The sequence below is a fragment of the Capra hircus genome, chromosome 27 (genome assembly GCF_001704415.2).
Source record: "Capra hircus breed San Clemente chromosome 27, ASM170441v1, whole genome shotgun sequence".
In the NCBI taxonomy this organism is placed as follows: domain Eukaryota; kingdom Metazoa; phylum Chordata; class Mammalia; order Artiodactyla; family Bovidae; genus Capra; species Capra hircus.
In genome coordinates this window covers 22,274,386-22,284,116 of record NC_030834.1, presented here as the reverse complement: position 1 = coordinate 22,284,116, position 9,731 = coordinate 22,274,386, and the positions used below count along the sequence as shown (strand labels likewise).

Below are 9,731 nucleotides of genomic sequence, written 5' to 3'. Positions count from 1 at the left end.
GACTTCAAATATATCTTATTTTATCTTATTTATGCATAATATAAAAATATCAAAGCACAAAGAAAGGTACATCACAGGTCTCTATCAAAGTTTGCTTACCCTGAATACATGCTAAATATATAAAGTTACAGATTTGTAGAAATCTGTGAGCATCATCTAAAAAATAAGTGAATGATTTCCCCCTTTACTCAACAAAAACAAAAACTTTGCAAGTATCTGCATGTGTGAGGCTGTGTGCATCCCACACTGACCTGAGCAGACATGCGGTAAAATGAGACAACGGTTCGAAAAAGTTCTGCCCCAGATGCTGTGTCCTGTGGTTTGCTGGCCAAATGTTGGTAATCTTCCACTTACTAAATTAGACTTCAAATGGCACAATTAAAAGTGCTTTTACTTTCAAAATGGATAGTCACAAGAAACCATTGATTAACCACTGCTGCCTTTATTGGTCTCAGTTAAAACACTAAGCTACCCAGGAAGGCATGCAAGACTAAGGACAATGAGAAGTTTCAGAATGAAAAGTTTGGCAAAGAAAGAGAGTGGAGTGAGAGCTGGTCAACGAGGCTAAATGAGGCCACAGAGACTGGAAGGGGAAGGAGCGCTTCCGAAAGGGAAGCAGAGGGAGCTCGGCTATGTCACAGTTCGGTCAAGGGCTGTTCCAGCCAGGGGTCATTGTATTTGCTTTACTCCTTCAACGGAGTCTAAGAAACATGAAGGATCTGGTCTGGCCCAGGCCTCTTTCAGGCAGCATTTTTTTCCCTAACAGAACTGTGTGTGTGCAGCAACCACCCCCATAGACAGTGTGAAACATCTCCAAAGGGGATAGACACTCAGGGCTGCTCCATCTCTGCTTCTCCAGATTGGCCAGAGAAGTGAAGAAACGTCCTCTGAAAAATCTTTTACAGTGGATAGTACTGGGGGGTTTTACCCAACTTTACTGAACTATAATTAACACATGCTGTGTTTACTTCCCATTTCAGACTTTTTCTTTTTATAAAGAGTCAAGACAAGACATACACTGAACATTTAAACCTAACAACATCTCCTTCCTTTAAAAAAATTAACCTAATATATTTTTTAAAAAAACAGATACATTTTAATCTGCTTACTATGTCTCAATGAAGACTCATTTCCCTATAATTCAAATATTTAAATGGTACATTTTTTTTTCTAAGCAGTCCCAGAACAACTTAATATGAGTTGATTTGAGTGATTTTCAAATATCAGAATCCAAATGTTCACACACAGCTTTCTGGACCTTTTTTGGTAATGTTTTTAAAATTTATTGTTGTTGCTTAGTTGCTAAATCGTATCCAACAGTTTTGTGATCCCATGGACTGCAGCCTGCCAGCTCCTGTGTCCATGAGATTTTCCAGGCAAGAATACTGGTGTGGGTTGCCATTTCTCCAGGGGAAACTCCCAAATTTAATAGCTATATAAAGACATATTTTATGTAACTAAAAATTTGTATTCAAATGCTATAGTAACTTTCAGTTCAGTTGCTCAGTCAGGTCCAGCTCTTGGCGATCCCATGGATTGTAGCACGCCAGGCCTCTCTCTCCATCACCAACTCCCAGAGTTTACTCAAACTCAAGTCCATTGAGTCCGTGACACTATCCAACCATTCTATCCTCTGTCGTCCCCTTCTCCTCCTGCCTTCAATCTTTCCCAGCATCAGGATCTTTTCAAATGAGTCAGTTCTTCGCATCAGGTGGCCAAAGGATTGAAGTTTCAGCTTCATCATCAGTCCTTCCAATGAATATTCAGGACTGATTTCCTTTAGGATGGACTGGTTTGATCTTGCAGTCCAAGGGACTCTCAACAGTCTTCTCCAACAACACAGTTCAAAAGCATCAGTTCTTCGGCACTCAGCTTTCTTCATAGTCCAATTCTCACATCCATACATGACTACTGGAAAAACCACAACTTTGACTATACGGATCTTTGCTGGCAAAGTATCTTTAATGAGTATGAAATTCTCAAGGTGCTTTTATTTATTCTCCTAGAACGTCCATAGTTACTCTAGATTGCCATGAAAATATGGTTTTAAAATTCAGTCTCAAAAACTTTCAAAATACCCTGAAACATTTATGTGTATTTATATCTATAAGCACATATAATATGAATGTATGTGTGAGCTCAATAACTCAGTCCTGTCTGGTTCTTTGTGACCCCCATGGACTCTAGCCTGCCAGGCTCTTCTGTCCATGGAATTTTCCAGGCAAGAATACTGGAGCAGGTCACCATTTCCTCCTCCAAAAGATCTCCCTGACCCAGAGATCAAACCCACACCTTCAAAATCTCCTCCACTGGCAGGTGGATTCTTCACCACTGAGCCACCTGAGAAGCCTAATATGTATATAATATATATATGTTGTGTGTGTATATATATATTTCAAGCTGTTTTGAAAGTCTTTTTTTGAGACAGAATTTTAAAAACATATACACATACATATATATATATATTTATACACACATACTATGGAAAACAGTTGTTTGATACTGAAATAAAGGATAGTCACTGAACTATTTACACACTTGATGTGTGCTCCTTTTCAAATTACCTAAGGAAGACATGGTATTTCAAATACTGAGTATAAAGGTAATCTGAGTGAAGAGATTAAGTCATTGTACTTAAGAAAAGCGAACAGATTGTACATCACTGTAAAATATTCAGATTCATTCAAATGATGCTTTCACATTCCCTTATCAATGATAAATGTCTCTAAAGCAATGTTGTCTATATATTTTTTCTGATGACAGAATTATCCAAATTAGAACAAAAGTTTGAATCTAGTTATAAGAGTTTATCATTTTCAGACTGCAAACAGTGATTGGGAGATAGGACAATAGAGTTAGTGTTGATATCCCTTTGGTGTGAAGTCACTCAGTCATGTCCAACTCTTTGTGACCCCATGGACTATAGCCTACCAGGCTCCTCCCTCCATGGGATTTCTCCAGGCAAGAGTACTGGAGTGGGCTGCCATTTCCTTCTCCAGGGGATCTTCCTGACCCAGGGATCGAACCTGGGTCTCCCAGATTCCAGGCAGATGCTTTAACCTCTAAGCCACCAGGGAAGCCCTGATATCCCTTTGGCAAGTCTTTATTTCTTGAGTATATTTTTCTTTTTGCTTTTTGTACTGAATGGTACAAACTTTAGGATAAATCATCTAAATAACGGCATCACTTTTCACTTATTCCCTAAGGTTTGTTGAAATAGTCACAAAGCTGAAAATTCTGTAAGTTATCAAATCAATATATTAGAAGATTCAAGAAATGGTAAAATAATAATGTAAATCAAAAGCCAGGAAGAAAACATTATGAATTTTAAGTATAATGTTAACATTATAAACTCATTAGACAGCCTATAAATGGAAATACTAAATTTTGGTATTGTTTGTAGAATGCTTCTTATAGAAGTGAGATCTCTTTACAATCTTTAACTCTAGTAAGGGAGAATAGCTTGAGATCTTTTTTTTTTTTTTAACTGAATCTTGAAATTTCTACTTGGTGATTTCTGAAGTTATAAAACATTAATGAGCATTACAAGCACTATTTCACAAACTACAAATTAAAGTTCTAAAGCATTTTAAAAGGCTACATTTAAAAGCTAAAGAGCCTACATTTCTGATTACATAGAAGTTATCCCATGAGAGATTTCTAAGTAAGGGTTGGCCAAAAAGGTCACTTGGGTTTTTCCATAAGATCTTATGGAAAACCTTGAACGAATGTTTTCAGTCAACCCAATAAAATCATAATGAAAACAAGGTAAAAAGTAACTGCACTATTCTAGCATGGCCTGATGATAGCTGCTACTGTGTCCTGACAGCCATGGAAAACAGTCTCCACATTTCCAAGGAAAAGCTGACTTTAAGATCTCCCAGCATTGAATTAGATCCCCTTGTTTCTAAAATAATCTTTCAGGATCAATGAGCTATTAAAAGTGGGCACATATCCCCCCAGAAATTGGTAAGATTGTTTTTGGTAAAATTGTATCAAATAATAAAAACAAAACTTTATTTTGCATTCTGCGTCCCTTCGTGAAATTTGCAATCCAACAGGAAACATACTAAGAATATCTGAAAAAACAAGCTATAGCAGGATATAACAGAGTTATGAAACCAGGTTGTTTTCTCTCCTTATACGTTCTTCGTTTTTAACCATGCAAATGTTAAACAGAGGACTTCTTAAAGTAAGGTCTACAGCAAGGTAGAAAAACAAAGGTGGCTTTGAAATATTTTCATTTCTAGCTGTTTTCTCCAAACTCCTAAGACTTTGGGGAACTCAAACGTTTTGATTTCCACCAAAGGCAACAGATTCAAGGAAAGGGTTTCCACAGTATAAAATAACTGCCCTCGCCTTTTGTTGCTAGGGGAAGGGATGGTGAGGTAGGGGTTAAAACAAAAGGAAATTAAAAGGAAAATCAAAACATTACAAATCACAGCAAGAATGTCCAGAGTAAATGGTGAACAGGTTCACATCAAGAAAAGAACCATGAGAGACAGGTGTTCTTGATCAAGGACAAAGCTGTCCCACAGGACTAGACAGTAGAGCACACAAACTAACAACCGGAACATGACACAAGCAAGTTTGGCACAGGGAACAACCATTATCGTCTGATATCATCTACAGAAGATTTCAATTTATTACCAGCTAACACGCTGCCCACAGCCAAGGAGGAGGAGAGATGCCTGCGTCACAAATTGTATACACAGCACCTGAAGCTCTTCCTGATACCATCTCTCCGCACAAAGCTTTAGGACTCTTCACCTGAAGCCAATACAACTTTGTAACTCAACTATACTTCAATTAAACAATCTTTTTAAAGCTTAAGGATTCTTTCGAGCCCAAGAAGAAACAGGTGATATACACTGAAGACCTAGTAGGCAGGTAGGGTTGGCAAAACTGAAATAAGCCACCTTGAATCTGTGTTTAGACTCTTCCCCAAGAATACAGTCACCATGTATCTTAAGTGGGAATTTATACTTCTGGAGGAGTTTAGCCAAGAACTAGGATGTAGAAAGTCACACTTTAAAAATCACTGCTCAAAAAAAAAAAAAAAATCACTGCAAATTGTGTATATTTTCCTAGGGTTTAAATATTACGTCAGGAATTTTAAGGAAAATATTAAGCAATTTAAGGTAATTCAAAGCATAATTTTTACACATTAAAACAGAATGGACTCTTATTATGGAACAGAACATGAAACTAAGGTACTAAGTATTATAGCCTTACCTTCGAACTTAAAAATATTCCCTTCGACTCTGCCCCAGAGTTTTAGCTCTCTCTCCTTTGGGAATAAAATTCTTCAGTAGGAAATGTAATAAACGCTGTTACACAATAACCTGCGAAATTCATTGCGAATCTTTAGGATACTCTTTATCTTCAGGGGTAAAAAAAAACTTTAAAAACGAGATTGCATTGACAAAGTATGCTACAAACTACATACTGAAAGAAGCAAATATTTATGTAAACATAGGTGATTTAAATAGACATGAAGAAGCATTTCATACTTTGATGTGGAAAGTTAATCCCTTCATCCTCATTTAGGTAAAAAGGATTTTGGTTGTTTTTTTCCGACTCACCAGCTCTACACAGTCGCATGCCTCACCTCTTGCGGCCTCTCACGGTTTCTCGGTTTTCTTCACAGAAGAGGAGCTGGAGATGATTCCCATCGCTTCCTCGTGGACGCATGGGTGCGATGATAGTAGACGATGGTGCCCTTGCTAGGATCAGGCTCCAGGCCAGGTTCAGGCTCCGCCAGGGCCCGCACCGACGCTGGGGTGGCAGCCTCGCAGCACCCAGCCGGGGCCAGCGCCCGGGGCTCGTCCTCACGGGCGGCGCCATCCTGCTCGAGCTGGTCCACCTGCACCAGCTCGGGCCGCGCCTCGCTGAGCCTGCGCACCAACCCCTCCTGCAGGCTCAGCTCCACACCCAGCACTGGTTCCAGGCCTTGATAGTCTGTTTCATGGACTCTAGCAGCTCCATCTGCTAGTATGCCCATAGTCTCAGAACAACCGGCTTCTCGGCCCCTTTTTTGTGAGGCGACTGCGTCAGGAGGACGTTGCTGGGCAGCCCGGTCGGCGGCCATCAAGACCTCCTGCGCTCCCGACTACGCTTCTTCTGCCGAGACTAGAGCTGGAGCAGCTTATATAGTGGGTACTCATCCGCCATCGCGTGCTTACTGACAACTTACAGCACTGCTTCAGTTGTTCCTTCCGCCGTCGCCAGTGCCAAGCTTCGAACACTGGTACCCTGAGGTCTGTGTGTTGTCCAGACCTCGGCCTGGACGTTGTCCATCTTGGCTCAGACGTGGTAATATCGCTCCTTCAAGTCCTCTGCAGGTGGCTCTGTCAACTGCTGGCGATCATCCCAGGCATGGCGAACGACAAAAGGGAGACCGAAGCAGCGGCTGAGGTCAAAAAGGTGGCCAGTTTCTGCCTCTGTTTGAGCGTCGTGGTGAAGCTAAAGCTGGTACTCCTGCTCTGAATGCACGGGCACCGCCAGTCTTATGGAACGTGGGCAAGGGGACAGCCTTGCCCTCCTCAGCTGCCTGTCGCCAGTGGAAGAATGGGCTCCATCCTTGCAGGCTTGGTTGGTGGATGGCATCCACTACCAGGGCCACGTCTTCTTGGGGAACTTGGCCCTCACGGTGCGGTGGCCTTGCCCCTGTCACTGGATAGCAGTGGGTCTACATCCTTCTTGTGAGAGTAGAGCAGCGGGTAGACTTCCCGGTTCACGTCCGCAGACTTCTGGAAGGCCAGGGCTTCGTAGGACTTCTTGGGCTTTTTCTTGTCTGGCTTGATAATCTACTTCTTGCTGATGGTCCCGGAAGCCCCGTGCCTCTCTCATCCCCAAGTTCTAGAATGTCCTACACATTTGCGCCTGCAGCCATGGTGCCGAGAGATAAATGCCTGGATTTCCAAGCTGCAGCCAGGTGGCTCCTCTATGGCCGCAAAACCATGGACCTTTTTTTTTCTTTTTTTTGTGGGGAGGAGGAGAAAGGGATGCAACAACCTTATTGAAATAAAATCTAATGGGAACCTAAAAGGAAGCGCTTAGACACCTCCTTTCAAGCTCAGGACCAAGTGGCTAAGAATGGATTCTTTCAGGATGTTGTGATCACAGGGGGCGTGCCCATCTTCCAGCTTTTTCCCGGTGCTTGTATGGTGTCTGTATCAGCCAATGTCGGCTCGCAGGCAGTAACCAAACCAGTCGTTTGAATTGGAAAATTTGAATATGAAGAATTATCCATTCATCAGAGGGAATTTTACTAATAAAAATGATAGAGAGAATCTAAAGAATACAGAAAAGCAGGTGTAAGTGGCAGCCACTCCTGCTAGGACTAAAACAGAGTTTTCAAGGAAGAGCATCTTAGGAGAAAGTCTCCCAGACTGAAGCTCAGAATCAGCTGGAGAAGGTGCAGCTGCCTCCCACTGCAGGGAGAGAGTTTCCCTGAAGTGTTGAGTACCAGGCCTGGCCAGCCAGAAACTAGCTGCACTAGGGAATTCAGAGCACAACTAGGAAACCACCAGCTGAAGACAATGAGGAGCAGGTCGCTGAAACTTGCTGGGAAGCCCCCTCTGAGGTGAGAACTAATTTCTCTAGAAAGCTGCATCTGGAGTTCTGATAAAACTTTCTAAGAAGCCACCCACAGGGGGCGCACTTTTGAGTGACCCCCGCCCCTCAAGAGAAGGGCACTTCAGCTCCATATCCCTGAAGCAAAAGGGGAAAACCACTGGGTTCAGGAAGAAGAGTGTCTTTTCTCCTGTGGGACCCTTCTAGAGCCTTCTACCATAATACTAAACATTATCCCGTGTTAAGTGATGACAAGGTCCAGCTCCAATAGTACAAAGCAGGACAAAGGAGGACGGTTTAGGGACTGAGGCTATACTTTGGAATCACATTGTCCTTCCAGACAACTCCAACTGTAATCCTTTAGCCATAAAGGAAGACCAGCATCCGCTTCAAAACTCTGCATGTCCATCTCTCACCTATACATAAACATTTTGGGGTCTGTGTCAGGCGTTGGATTAATATCAAGAAACATTTGCTTCTGGCTGTTTCATTTCTTAGATGAAGCTGCTAATCAATAAGTAACAGTAGGTATAAGAGCATTAAGAAAAACATTAAAAAGGTAAAAGAATGACTGCAAGCTCTTTTTCTGAGATACTAGGACACTGTTTGATGGGGAAATCAGTCCTGAATATTCATTGGAAGGACTGATGCTGAAGCTGAAACTCCAATCCTTTGGCCACCTGATGCAAAGAACTGACTCACTGGAAAAGACCCTGATGCTGGGAAACATTGAAGGCAGGAGGAGAAGGGGACAACAGCAGATGAGATGGTTGGATGGCATCACTGATTCGATGGACATGAGTTTGAGTAAGCTCCGGTAGTTAGTGATGGACAGGGAAGCCTGATGTGCTGCAGTCCATGGGGTTGCAAAGGGTCGGACACGACTGAGCGACTGAACTGAACTGATTATCCTGTGCATGCATGCTAAGTTGCTTCAGGTGTCCAACTCTTTGTGTCCCTATGGACTGTAGCCCACCATGCTTCTCTGTCCTTGGGGTTCTCCAGACAAGAAGTCTGGAGTGGGTTGCCATGCCCTTCTCCAGGGGATCTTCCCAACCCAGGGATCAAACCCATGTCTCTTAGCCACCTGCGTTGGCAGGTGGGTTCTTTACCACTAGCACCACCAGGGAAGCCCCTTATTATCCTGTATAGGTCATTGTATTGGTTTGGTACAGTTTGATATCTAACTAAGTACATATATAGATGGATAGATAGATAGATATAGATATATAAAATGATTGATTGGATTGTTTCCTTCATCTACATTTAATTTTTTATTGATAGTTAGATTATATCTGGCACAAAGCTTTTGTTTTCTGCCTAATCTTTTTTATTCCTCTGTTCCTCCTTTACATTAAGTATTTTTGCACTAAGTAAATTTTTAAATGTAACATTGTAATTTCTTTAATATATTTTTACTTTTTTTAAAAAAGGATTTTCTTAATTGTTGCTCTGGGGATTTTTGTATATATTTTATTAGAATATACTCTAGATTTATATTGGAATAATTCCATTGAGATATAGAAACATTAATTCTGAAGAGCTTGAGTTTTTGTGGTATTATTCTTATTTGCACTGCATCTATATATCATACCAATCCAACAATAAATTGTTCCAATTATTACTTAATTGTATATTTTTAAAGGAGCTGAGAAAAGAAATGAGAGCAGGTATACATTTATAACACTTATCGTATACATATTTATATCTTCTCATGTACTTTTTCTGGTTCTCTACGCTTGTCCCTGTACTTTGAATGACCACCTGGTATCATTTCCTTAGCCCAGTACAGCTTTGTTCCCACCTACCTCCTTTGTGATGTTGGCAAATAACATTTCTATATGTTCTTGACCAAACAGTACAATTATATACAATTATACTGCTTTATACAAGTTATTTTGTAGTCCTTTAAGAGAAGAGAAAATAACCACTTTACCATTTTCATATTTCTCCAAAATTCAGGGATGAAACCATTTTTTGTATAAACCTTGAACTTTGAGTGACTTAGGAGCTGGGAATTCATAACTAGATCTTAATTAAGTAGGACTAACTTGAGAGATGAATATTCAAAAGAAAATGTGCAACTGTCTCCTTTGATTGCCCTCAAAGCATTAAGGAAATTACAATTTGAACGTGTCAAGGAGTTCTGCTCA

The 9,731-nt window shown here is 41.1% G+C and overlaps 1 pseudogene; it reads right to left on the bottom strand.

The window, feature by feature from the left end:
• Nucleotides 6,054-6,895, bottom strand: LOC102172236 (annotated as a pseudogene).